At 40.4% G+C, this 14195-nt stretch overlaps 1 long non-coding RNA gene across 1 annotated transcript in view; it reads right to left on the bottom strand.

Moving 5' to 3' along the window:
* Positions 1 to 3851: 3851 nt before the first annotated feature.
* The window catches only part of LOC137095826 (uncharacterized), a 125516-nt gene continuing 115172 nt past the window's right edge, over positions 3852 to 14195 (bottom strand). The window contains exon 5 of the long non-coding RNA XR_010908988.1: positions 3852 to 3872. This is a non-coding gene — a long non-coding RNA (uncharacterized lncRNA). The remainder of the gene's footprint in view (positions 3873 to 14195) is intronic.

Raw genomic sequence — 14195 nt, 5'->3', positions numbered from 1 at the left:
AATTAACGAACGAAACTGCCCAAGCCTAGTATCTACAATCCTTATAATTTGTTCAATGCCACAATGAAGCATATGTGCAGGGGACACCTTCCATCTCTTAAGGATAGATTCCAAGGCTCCCAGAAACCCAATATTTTGATTATATTTGGGCCAGATGCATACCATAGATTTCTGCTGGAGGACCTAGAGTGGCCCAAAATCACTTTCACAGTGAAACTTTGGGTATTGAATCCAAAAGTCAAACTGTAATAGCAAAGTGTTCTAAAAAAAAACAGCACTTAGATCTTGCCCTAAATGTAAATATCAAAACTGATTACATTGGTTCATGAATATGTAAATTTGGATGTAGACAAAATAGTGAATAAACAGTGGCTGCAACCTTATTAAAGTCTTTGTTTTGGTGTCATTAAATAACAAACCATGTTTGGTGACTTTGTCATCAACCATGTTGACCTATATTTCATATCAGGCAAAGAATAACCCTAGCTATCTTCCAATATTTATGTATAGATATGAATGGCAAAAATGTAGTGTTCTTTTTGACAACAAAACCCAGAATCCTGCAGCCAGCATGGCCAGTAGCAAGAGTGAGATGGCTCCATCAATCAATGCATTTGGGATGTTATGATAAAAATCTCGTTGTTAGTTATTTGCCTTCTCACCAAAGAGTGTTGGTGCCTGTACAAATCCCAGGATTACATAGCACTGAAGAATAGCAGTTACAGTAGAGTCTCACTTATCCAACATAAATGGGCCAGCAGAACATTGGATAAGTGAAAATGTTGGATAATAAGGCCAATTAAGGAAAAGCCTATTAAACGTCAAATTACGTTATGATTCTACAAATTAAGCACCAAAACATTTACAACAAATTGACAGAATAATACACAGTAACAGTATGTAGTAATTACTGTATTTACAAATTTAAACATAACATTTAAACATCACAATGTATTAAAACAGATGTGGATGCTGTTGGGAGGCAGACTGTGTTAGATAATTCAGAATATTGGATGAGCAAAGGTTGGATAAGCAAGACTCTACTGTAAATGGGCATCAAACTTCATTCACTTTACAGTGTAGATGCACTTTTTGTGCCCAAATTACTTGGCTGGTCTTGGATCCTATGCAACTTCAGTGGCTATGGGCATTATTTACTATTTTTTTTCAGGCAGCAAAATATCTCAGATTGGTCTTGAAAGTGATGGCTAGGAAATATACAAATTTTGAACAAGTAGAGATTACTTCCCCCTTTTTGCTCCCTCACCTCTGTGCTTTTTAAAGGTAATATAACTATGCAAATGCATAATTCACAGAACGTAGGCACATTTTGTTTCCTTTCTTTACCCAAAGTACAAAATGTCAGGTGAGAAGCCACCTGGAGACCTGCTGATGAAGCCGTATGGGGAATGTCATTACCATTGCATTGTTTCAAGAGGCTTTCTCTTTCATTTTAATGACTGCTCTGTCTCCCATTACTCAACTTTAGTGTCTCTGCAAAAGACCAGCAGCAAAGTCTGGTGCCTTTCTTTTGAAAACCAAACAGAAAGAGAAAATATTTGAGTTTGCATGCCACAGCTGTAGGCAGTGAATTATCACACCAGGGAAGAGTCGAAATACCACCCACATAATCCAACAGGAGGCCTGATTCATTTTGTGTCTGGAGCGACTGCAGTAGTTCTACAAATCTAAAATGTCTTTCCTGAGCAATTTTTCCAAGGTTAAAAAAAGTGGAGCATATCATTTTTATTAGTTTAAACAAAACTTTTCACACCCCCCCCCCCCAAACACACAACATTCATTAGTTTTCTCATCTACTCCAGCTGCTGATTTGATAGGATATATGGGGTGAAAATAAATGTGAAATGCATATAAAGCAGGAGACAGACATGGTTTTCATAATAATGTGCAGTTCAGTTGTGACAACAATAAACAATTTTTATTTAACTTCCCAGGGTGTTTTGTAGTACAGCCAGAGTATGCATTATGTTGACATGTAAAGTCTGACATATAATCTGGATATTGAATTTCAGTAATTCTATACATTACTTTGTTCTATACAAATCTTGCTGTGCCATTTGAATTATGCTAATTTAAGTACTTTTTAGAAATCGTGAAAGAGGGTAAAAACGACCTCATTTCATATTTGTTATGCAGCTGTTCAGCAAATTCTGAGTTCTGAATAGCTTCAAATATTTCTTTTAGTTTTCACTCCGGGTGCTTAACTATATATAAAGTTACATATTAATCCCAATTAGGATAAAACTAGATTTGGCAGAGGAGCATGGAAGTTACAGTTTGGTGTGACACAAGTACTCTTAAACAGAGAAGGCTAAAAACCTTATTAACTACAACTACCACAATTCCATAACACTGAGCCTGTATTAATTGTACAGCGCACCTTCAGAATCCAGGATTTTGACCAGAGAATCCTGTTAACTTATTTATTTTTCCACTTAAGGCTGTGGCTTAAGAGGACTTTGGAGAACTCATCCTCCTTTACTTTTGCGGTTCCTGGCTTTAAAAGGTAGTCTTTCAATCTCTTTATTTTTCAGGGAGCTCTCCAAAAACAACAATTTCTTTCTCTGATGTATGTGGGTTAGGGAAAGTATTGCCCTTCTTTTTGAGCCTCTTTCTGTTATCTTTCCCCTTTGTAACCTCTACAGCTTCAAACTACTTTTAATTTCAAACCTTTCTAACCTTGTGAGTTTGCTATTCAGCCTGTACTTTTGCCAATTGTGGAGCTTTACCATACTGTTTGCTATTCCCTAATGCAACTATTGTGTATATCTTGACTGCTGCATGCTCAGTAAAAATCCCCTTTTAGAGAATTCTGTGTGAGTGCTGGTTTTTGAGTCCACTTTGCCTGATGTACTATTTTGCCAAAGTCACAACATCCCTGGTAGGCATATGCACTCATAACGTGTATAAATTCACTCATATGTTCTGAGGACATAGCTAGTAACACATCCTGCCTTTCAAAGTGGTGAGGTGGATCGGAGAACTCAATTGCTATGTTGCCTCAGAGGTTAAAGCTGTTGATATACTATCACCCTTATACATATATTTGTATAACCCCATCTAAAATACAATAAACTATTCTTTACAGACTGGATATAAGATACACCAGAACTAGAAAAGGTGTAGAAAAGGGCAGCCAAAATAAACAAGGGACTAGAACAGGGCTCTCTCCCTTTCTTTCCCTCCCTCCCTCTTTTAGTTTGGGAATCGAGGAGCAAGGGAAAAAAGCTACTGCTGTTGCTGCTGGATGGGGTGGATTTGAATGGTTTTTAGGTGACTAGATGCATGGAACTTTGCATTATTTTTCTTCAAAAATTGGGCATCTGGAACTTTAGGACATATGCTTTGGGATCCCAAGAACTTCATTCCAGCTGTAGACTGCACTTTGCATACCCCTGGGTTTTAACAATTGCCTTTGAGGGAAGGTTGCACTACTTTTTTTAGCTTTAATATTGATTTTCTTATCGATTTGTGATTACTTTTCAATTGTTTCCCCATTTCTTTTTATACAATTTTACCACAATAAAAAATAAACAAAAAGAAAACATGTATTTCCTCTTCAGCTGAATCTATGCTGTTCTGGATCCTCTTAGGTTGGATCTGTACCCCCAGCTTGGACTTACTTCGGCGATCCCTCGTAGTCCAAGGATAATGGTCCTGCAAGAGTGGTAACCTGGGGGTGGATCCATAGGTGGTGGTGGAGCCCTATTCTTGATCTGCATCTTCTCCCACAGTGAGGGCATCGGTTTCCAGGTGGAAGGCGGTCCCGGTTGGGGTTGACTTGATGCGCCTTCCTCTTGGCACGTTTCTCTCTTTCGCCCTCCATTCATGCCTCTTCAAATTCTGCAGCACTGCTGGTCACAGCTGACCGCCAACTGGAACGCTAAAGGACCAGGGCTTCTCAGTTCTCAGTGTCTATGCCAGAGTTATTAAGGTTGGCTTTGAGCCCATCTTTAAATTTCTTTTCCTGTCCTCCAACATTCCGTTTTCCATTCTTGAGTTCGGAGTAGAGCAACTGCCAGTCCAGCAGAGTTGATGGTGAAGGACCATTGCTTCATTGCTGGTGGTCTTTGCTTCTTCCAGCACACTGACAGTTGTCCGCTTGTCTTCCCAGGAGATTTGCAGGATTTTCTGGAGGCAGCACTGATGGAATTGTTCCAAGAGCTGCATGTGACGTCTGTAGACAGTCCATGTCTCACAAGCGTATAGCAGGATTGGGAGAACAATAGCTTTATAAACAAACACCTTGGTATCCCTACGGATGTCCTGGTCCTCAAACACTCCCTGCTTCATTTGGAAAAATTCTGCACTCGTAGAACTCAGGCGGTGTTGAATTTTGGTGTCAATGTTGACTTTGGTGGAGAGGTGGCTGCCAAGGTAGCAGAAATGGTCAACATTTTCTAATGTTACACCATTAAGTTGTATTTCTGGCATTGGAGAGGGATTAGCTGGTGACTGCTGGAAGAGCATTTTGGTTTTCTCGATGTTTAATGACTGGCCAAGCTTCTCGTATGCTTCTGCAAAGGTGCTTAGAGTGGCTTGTAGATCTTCTTCTGAATGCGCACAGATCATGTTGTCATCAGCATACTGGAGTTCTGTAACAGATGCTGTTGTAACCTTGGTTTTGGCTTTCAGTCTGCTGAGATTGAATAGCTTGCCATCTGTCCGATAAATGATTTCCAGTCCGGTGGGAAACTTCCCGTCAACAAGATGAAATATCATAGCAATGAAGATGGAAAATAAGGTTGGGACAATAACACATCCCTGTTTGACACCTGATTCCACCTTAAATGGGTCACTTTGGGAGCCACTGCTGTCCAAGACTGTTGTCATCATGTCATCATGGAGGAGGATGTTCACAAATTTGCCAGGGCACCTGATTTTTTGGAGGATGGTCCAGAGAGTGCTGCGATTCAATGTGTCGAATGCCTTTGCAAGGTCAATGAATACCATGTACAGAGGTTGATTTTGTTCCCTGCATTTTTCTTGGAGCTGTTGTGAAGTGAAGATCATGTCCACGGTTCCTCTGGAGGGGCGGAAGCCATTCTGGGATTCTGGGAGGGTGTCTTCTGAGAGCGATAGAAGGTGATTTGCAAGGATTCTTGCAAGGATTTTCCCAGCGGAAGTTAGAAGGGAGATACCGCGATAGTTTCCGCAGACTGTTCTTTCCCTTTTTTTGATGATGGTGGCATCCTTGAAATCTGTTGGGATTTTCTCAGTCACCCACACTTTTTCAATGAGCTGGTGGAGTTGGTGTGTTAGCTCAGGTCCACCCTCTTTAAAGATTTCAGCAGGGATCCCATCAGGTCTGCTGGCTTTGTTATTTTTTTGTTGGCTGATGGCATTGCTGACTTCTTCCAAACTAGGCAGTGCTGCAAGCTCATCCCTGGTTTGTTGTTGTGGGATTTGCAGTTCAGGAGGCTTTGGTAGTGTTCTTTCCAACGTAGTGCAATTGAATTTTTGTCCTTCAGAAGTTTGGTTCCATCTGATGAGCGTAGAGGCTGTACGCCCAGCTTAGAACTGCATTATATGGTCAATACAGACCCATATAATGTAGTTCAATGCAGTTGAACTTCTTTGAACTACATTATTCTCTAAGCAACATACTATCTTTCAGAAATATTAGGCAAACAAGATAACAGCTGATCATGCAATTTTCACAGAAATAGCCGTTAGAATGTTGTAGCATAAAAAAAGAAAAAGGGAGGATAAAAGTAAATCAATTAGAACACTTAAGGCTGATTTCTGTTACAGTGAGACCTATCTTGAAACTTAATCAACTTCCTTAATTGACTCCATCAGAGTATCAGAGAAAGTATAAAGACAGAATCAGTCAATCATAAATGTTCTGCCTGGTCCTCGAATTTTCCTTTTTAACTATCCTAAATGTGCCAGAATGTTAATCCAGCAACTTAGGGCTCATCTACATGTAGCACTAAATCCGGGGCCAGATCAGAGTAGCAATACTCCAGACCAGCCCCAGAGGCTGCCAGATACTCCATATCTATCTTGTAGCAGTGGTAAGCTAGAGTCTTCACCAGGCATTGGCAAACGTTGACCCTCCAGGTATTTTGGACTTCAGCTCCCAGAAATCCCAGCCAGTTTACCATCTGTTAGGAAGTCATAAATACCTGGAGGGCTGAAGTTTGCCCATGCCTGGTCTAGATGCTCTGGCCAGTCCAAAACAGGTTTGGCCCACTTGAATGTCACCGTACTTTCCTGTCCCTGTTGTCACTGCTTAATGCCACAGAGCTCCTGCCCGTTGCTTTCTTGTTCTCCCTGGCTGCAATCCCCCTCCTTCTGAATGTTAGCACAGATGCCCAGATACACCCAAGAGCTCTCTGGAGCTCTCCAGGGATCTACCTCAATGATGGTGGAGATGATACATGTTCAATCCATCCCCTTTTACCTGTGTTGCTGGTTCACATCAACAGCACACTAGTTCACTTTGGAGCTGATTGCTGTGATGTTTTTGCAAAGTTCTGGTGCATTCCCTGAATTAGCTTAGCCCAGAATTAAACTGATTTCTCCAAGGTTACCTCATATTAAGGACTAGAAGTCTCTGGATGTTGCTTGGACATCCAGGAATGATTTCTGGTTCCTTTTAAGATATAGGACTAGTGTAGACAAGCCCATAGTGAAGGGAATACAGCCCTGGGATATCTCATAGAAGGTAAATGGATTTTGTGGGATAAATTCATTGAGTCAGAAACAAACATCACTGATTTCAATGGAACCTACCCCCTAATAAGCATGATATGTGTGAAATCATGCTCTAAAATCCTCAAATTGTGTAATTTGATCACTGGTTTTCTTGCCAGTTTGGATATCTATGCTATATCAGAGAGTTTTGAACAAGGCTAGTAAACAATCCAGCTGTTTTGAGTATAAGAAACTTTTTGTCTACCTGTCTGTCTATCTTTCTCCTTAGCTATGCATGATCTCTCCTGGTGGTGTCTTGATGACTACATGTACTGCAAAATACACTTTTGCGGCACAGGCAGAATCCAATACTATACTACATCAGCTTTTCGTTATAACCATAAAAACTCTCAATGAGCTCTCCCTAGGAAACTTATGTTGCCCAAATCATTTCGGCTTACTTGTTAGGGTCAGATGAGTGTTTGTTTTCACTACCTCTGCACACACCCCATCACACACCTGTGCCTCCCTTTTTAACAAAAACATGCATCTATCAAATTTAATATATATGTTAACATTTACAATAATTATTGTATTCCTTCTAGGGACGTAATCTTTGAACAGGCTGACAGCCTGTGCTCCTGAATGCAAGCTAACATGCTATGGAGACCAAAGAGAAACTCAACCACACTGGGAAATAACGGCTCGGAGAGCTTTTGCATGATTCTGGTTGCTAAGGAAACCACTTCTTTGTCTGTACGTGTTTAGAATGACTGCCTCATTAAGGCACTTACTTTGAGCACTCCTTTAGAAGAAAATGGAAGAAAACTATTAATAGGTTTTCAAAAGATTAGGAGATTTTTAACTGGAGGGGGGGGAGACACCTTGATTTTACAATCCCCCCTCCCCAATATTTCAATTTTCTGGAAGCTTTTGTAATTGCACAAGCCTGTTGTTTGTGTGGAAATGAATGCTTGGAAGGTATATGAATAATTCTGTCTTTCTGTTGGCTGTGTGATTCAGTGCTTTTAAGAGATGCAGTCACAGATGGGGGAGGAATGTAAAAAACCAATATACCAATTATATGCATTTTTGATATAATATGACCCAAACTATTTTCAACCAGCCTTGGAAATAGTAGGTATATATATTTCGTAAGGTTGTGCATCACATGTACATAAACTTCAGCAATGCAGCAATAGGAGAAGGTGAATTAATCTAAATAGGTGACGGAGCCCTGGAAATATGGATAAGGAAATCTATACAGAGAAGTATATTGAAAGTGTTACTAAAACCATACATACCAATAGGACCCAGCAACTTAATGTCTGTTTTCAACTTTTTAATTGAGATGCTGTAGCAAAAGAAAAAAAGCAATGGTATGAAGGTGAGCAAAGCTAGATGGTGCTTCAAGGCATTATCCATTAGCAATATAGCTGTAAGCTCAAAGTCTCATAGGACTCAGCTCTCAGCCTAAGGTGATAAGAAAATCCTTTGAAAATAGGGGCAGAGCTTAACCTTAACCCTGTGCTTATAAATATCAACACAGGAATGAGATTTTTTTTTTAACAAAGGACAGCTCTTCACTCCCATCCACAGAAGGGCAGAAAGGAAAGGGAGAGGGGAAAGGGCTAGAAAGCATGCACTGTATTTGCATGTTCTCTAACAGGCATCGTCCTTGAGCACATATCACACACAATACAGAAGAAAAGGGTTCAAGTACTCCTGCCTAAATGTGAAATGTAGAAAGCAACCCAGTGCTACAACAGCATGGTATGAAAGAAAGCTCCCAAATTCCAAGATCTGAAACATCTCTAAGAATCCAAACATTTATATCTGCAGGGTGCTTGACTATGTAGGATTATGTTATCATTCAGGTCATTGGACATAGCAGTATCACATTACAAATCACAGCATCATAGATTTAGAAGGCTATGCAGGAGTACACAACTAAAGCACTTCCAAAAGGTGGTCATTGTGGCTCTGTTTGAAGACAGCCAAAGGGATTCTGCCACCACCCCAAGCAGTTTATCTCATTGTTGAACAATTCAAAGAAAGTTCTTCCTGATGTTTATTTGTAGGTGTATGTTATATGGATGTTAGTTGTGGTTTCCTATTTCCATTCACAGGGAGAGGTGGATAAGAAATACATGTCATCATTGCTGTTGAAGATAGAGATAGATATACACATTCACATAGGTGTATATTTATAGTTGCATAAATATAAAATTACTATTTTATTGTTGTTAATATGTGACTTCATGTCAACTGCAACATGTGGTGACTGTATCCTAGAGTTTTCTTTACACAATTTACTCAAATATACATACACCCCATTGCTCCACTTCTCTTCCTGTCCTTCAGAAACCCACACTGTTCCAGCAATGATTTCCATGGTTGTACAAATGGGTGGGAAGTGGAAAAAGATTGGAGGAAAAGAGTGGATAAATGGACATCAAATCATATATTTGTATGTACCAAGGAAATGCAGGCATTATATAGCATTATAGCATTATTTATCTATTTACAATACTTTATGGTACCCAAATCAATTCACAAAATTGGAAGCAGTGACTGTAAAAGGGATAGTTACTGGAAAACACTGCCATAAAGTTTCAAGAAAGGAGCAACATCCAACAAATATAAATGATGCATAGCAGGCACAGTTATTCAGGCTCTATGAATCCTATTTTATTCTGACATCAGATCATCAATACACACTTGTTCATGCAGTGCATAGTCTCTCATAGATAGATAGATAGATATTCATAAGTTCTCCCTTCATGGCTTCTTTGATTATTTTTATCCTTCCAGCTATGCTATTCATGTTCAGTTCTCTTGCATAAATAATTTGAGTTCTTCAGAGAAGCATATGCAAAAACATTCCCTCTCTCATTCAAGTCCAACCACCTCATCACACAGTGGACATCGCTTCACTGCAGGGCGTGAGGAAGCTGCCACCCCATGCCCCACATCGGCCAGCTCCTCTGGCTATTAATTCCATGAAGGGAAGCATAGTGCATGGCAACTATGCAAGTCAATGGCAACACAGACGCGTCTCATGTTGCCATGGCAGCAGTGCACTGGTTCTACCCTTCTTCGCCCACGGAGCCAGTGCGACATGATGGGACCTGACTGGCTCCATGGGTGGCCGGGGTTAGATCGGTGCATGCTGCCTATTTTAGCCCCATGTGACGAGGTTGTTGGGAGATACATAGTGCATTTCTATTATTGTCTGTCTACAACAAGAAGAGTACAGCAATGGCAATCTTTTTAATCTACCCAGGTAACAAAGACTTGCAGTGCTATGTATTGGGTAAACCAGGTTTAGGCAAAATCTGATCCTTCAAAATGTGAAAATGTACTGCAGCTCCTATCACTCCTAACCAACACTGATAAGGAATGTTAGGAACAGTAGCTCAAGAAGAAGTGAAGCACTACATTTCATGTACAATTTAAAAACAGACCCCATTTTTTAGTGTCATTAATATCAAAATCCCAGTTTTCTGACTTCAGTTTTAAACCAGTATCTTCTCTGAAATGATGCTGATGCTGAGATAGAGAGGGTCAATTTAGCAGAATTTAAAATGTAGCTGCAGGAAACACACAAAGGTTTTTTGTTTATTTTGTGGCTATAGGAGGGGTATGCCTTGATATTATTCTGATGTGATTTGGATGTATTCCTCTACTGGAATTGTAATAACAAAGATCAAACTTTTTTACTACTAACTATAATATGCTCAGAAAGTGGTGTACAACAAACGAAAACAAAAAAATTGAAAAAAACATGAAATGAAAACATGAATGTGACATTAAATATTAAATAGAATAATAATAATAATAATAATAATAATAATAATAATAATACATTTATATCCCGCCCTTCTCACCCCAATAGGGGACTCAGGGCGGCTTACAGACCATGGCATACAATGCTGCACTACACATATAAAAATAAACATGATATATCAATGTAAATAATTAGCATATCAATTTAAACATACAGTAATAAACATGACATATTAATTGAACAATTCAAATATAAATACAATAAAAAGCTTAAAAACAAACATTCTAACCAAATTGGGCTGATGACATATCAATTAAACAATCAATTAAACAATTCAATAAAAATACAATAAAACATTTTAAAATTAAACATTTTAATCCCAACCAAAGTGGGCTGGTGGAATAAGCAGCCAGAAGCAGCAGGCAACAGGTGAGTCGGTTGAACCCTGAAAATGAGAATCCATACAGATGTTCCAATATCTGGACAATGGGTGGCATGACTGTTAAAGTAGCCACAAAACAAGGCAATGAGGGCCATGGAGGCACCCTACAAAGGTGTTCTGGGAGCCGGGATAGGTAGCGCAGCTGTTAAAGTAACCGCATGGCAAGGCTGCGGAGCCATGTTCTCTCCTTGGAGGTTGCCGAGTCACCTGGCTAGAATGAATGGAATTCAATATTCAAGCATCCAAAGCACATATCATTAAATGTCTTGCAAATATCAAAGAAGCAGAATTCCAGAAGCTGGGGGTCAAAACACAGATGGCTTAAGTCCAGTTTGCTGTCAGATGGCACATCATGGGGCAAGCAGCAAGGATTTCTCTCATGACTTCAAATGAGTCCATTAGAGTTTTATCAAGTTTAGATACCGCACTTTTTTAAAAAGTAAGTCTTGTCTTTACATTCAAATCATGGAAGCTGACTAATATTACAAATATGTATTTCAACATCTATTTTCTTGCTCACCAACCATGAAATGGGTCAGTCTATAGAAAAGCAGTGATCTGTTGAGGGACAACATTAACCTCAAACAGTCTGGTGGGATTTTTAGGGTTTTGGGGAGTGAGGAGGGACATAAAATAATTATTACAAGAAAAAGAAAATCATAAATCTACTCATGCTTGGCACATATCAATCAAGGAATCCGAGTATGAGAAGAGCCACGAAAGATACATTTATTTGTGTACCCCCCTCTTATTTTAGTGAAATATATGCACAAAAAATTAATTCATACAAGCACAAAGGTTTTGCACACCTTTTGTGGAATGTTTTTAACAAAGGATATCACAAATTGCTAGAGAGAGAGAGAGAGAGAGAGAGAATGCAGTGCAGACAAATGGTTGTAATCTTACCTGATTTGAAATTATTTATTTTTGTATACAAGTATGAAATCAACAGAATTACATTTACACTCAGAATTACACTGAGTGAGAGATAAAGTGACTGGCTGGCTGCAATTATCCAGAATAACTGGATTCTTCGAAGTCAAAATACGTGTTCCTTTAATAAATTTCACTGTAAAGCTGCATTGGGAAATGGAGAAAGGTTTGTTTCTGCTTTATAGTGAAAGAACAGTAAAGAACAAGAAACTGGACTCTTTTCCGAAAGGTTTGCTACTGCAGGATACTCATACAATGTGAATAAATAGTTTCTCTTTATAGCCGCTGCCTAGGCAGAAACCTGTTGATGATGAATTTGAAAGTATCGGAAAGATTTTTCCTGAGTCTTTCCTTTGAGCAAAGACATTCAGAGACTGCACAGTTTGAATGAGATGGTTTTTAAAATGCTTCCTGAATTTTAATGTGTAAGCCTGCATGCCCATGAGAACTGTTAATTAATTATATGATACAGTAGAAACTAGGTTGCTGTTATTGCTGTGCTAACACAGCTCAGGCAAACTAAGAAGAGGCTTGATGACTCCAGTGTATGTAGAATATTATTCTGGCTATTTCACTTGGGCTGATATTGTTAAAACCGTTGTATAGGATTTTTTCTCAATGCAAATGCTGCAGCAGCATACAGAAAAAAAATCAAATAATTTTCTTCAGCCATTAAAATATAGAATCATAGAGTTGGAAGAGACCTCATGGGCCATCCAGACCAACCCCCTGCCAAGAAGCAGGAAAATCACATTCAAAGCATCCCCAGCGGATGGCCATCCAACCTCTGTTTAAAAACCTCCAAAGAAGGAGCCTCCACCACACTCGGGAGCAGAGAATTCCACTGTTGAACAGCTCTCACACTTAGGAAGTTCTTCCTCATGTTCAGGTGGAATCTCCTTTCCTGTAGTTTGAAACCATTGTTCCACATCCTAGTCTCCAGGGCAGCAGAAAACAAGCTTGCTCCCTCCTCCCTATGACTTTCCCTCACATATTTATACATGGCCATCATGTCTCCTCTCAGCCTTTTCTTTGGTAGGCTAAACATACCCAGCTCTTGAAGCCGATCCTCATAGGGCTTGTTCTGCAGACCCTTGATCATTTTAGTCACCCTCCTCTGGACACATTCCAGCTTGTCAACATCTCCCTGTGGTGTCCAGAATTATACACAGTATTCAAGGTGTGGTCTGAACAAAGAAGAATAGAGGGGTAGCCTGCCTCGATGGACTGTCGCCTTGTCATTGTGAGGGGTCCTGTGTGTTCCAATGAACCCGCGGGCACAACAACTGGAGTTGTGCACTCCCAGGAGTGGCCACGGGGGAGGTTCCAGACCAAGCACTGTCCGAAGACCCAAAGACCTCAACGGCGGAGCAGGTGGAGGATAACATGGTACATGTTACAATGGCTGTGAAGGCAGATGAAGGCTGCAACAGATTGAGAAGGCATGGTCATCTTGGTAAACTACGCCACCTGAGAAACCTCACTCTGTGAAGACTGTGTGTTGATCAATGTGCACTGACCTCCACACATTAAAAAAATTCATGCACAGGCGTCTTCCGTGGGGGGGGGGGGACCAACAAAAGTCCCATGGTGATCAGCGAGTGGTGACTGGGGCAGGACTGTGAAATCTAGAAGCCCCTAGTCACACACTGGCACATGGGCAGTGGATATGGACTCAGTCATTCTACCTCAAGGTCCGAGGCAGTTGAGTAGTTCAGCAGCTGTATCCATGACTGAGCAGCCCATTTTAGGACCCACTCTGCTCACCCTACATGGGGAAGGGGCTAGAAAAGGTGCTCTAAACATAGTCTGTTTCTCTTATCCCTGACTGGAGTGCCGCATCCAGTGGGGTCACCACCCTGTGGCCAAAAAAGAAAAATGAACTTCAGTACATGGAACATATGGACACAGATGGACAATACTGACAGAGAACGCCCCAAACGCAGAACTGCCATCATTGCAAGGGAGCTGGGATGTTTTAATATCAACATAGCAGAACTTCAGGAGACCCGGAGAGCAGGAGAGGAACAGCTGAAGGAAGAAAAAGGAGTCTACACCTTCTTCTGGAAGGGACTGCCTGAAGAAGACCAAAGAATGCACGGAGTTGGCTTTACTATCAAAAATGATCTGGTGAAACATCTGACCGAAGCACCCACTGGCATCAACGAATGACTCTCAAGACTCTGAATTGATCTTGCCAATAGGCAACCATCATAAGTGCCTATGCACCAACACTAGATGCTGATGAAGACATCAAGGAAATTTTTTTACTGTCAGCTGGAAACCATCCTAATGGAGATACCTAAGGAGGACAAAATCATCCTCCTTAGTCGGGCGAGACTTCGACCTGTGGCCAGGGACCATAGA

Source organism: Anolis sagrei, chromosome 1 (genome assembly GCF_037176765.1).
Source record: "Anolis sagrei isolate rAnoSag1 chromosome 1, rAnoSag1.mat, whole genome shotgun sequence".
Taxonomy (NCBI): Eukaryota; Metazoa; Chordata; class Lepidosauria; order Squamata; family Dactyloidae; genus Anolis; species Anolis sagrei.
Note: the sequence above shows the minus strand (reverse complement) of the source record. Positions and strands in the feature narration are given on the sequence as shown.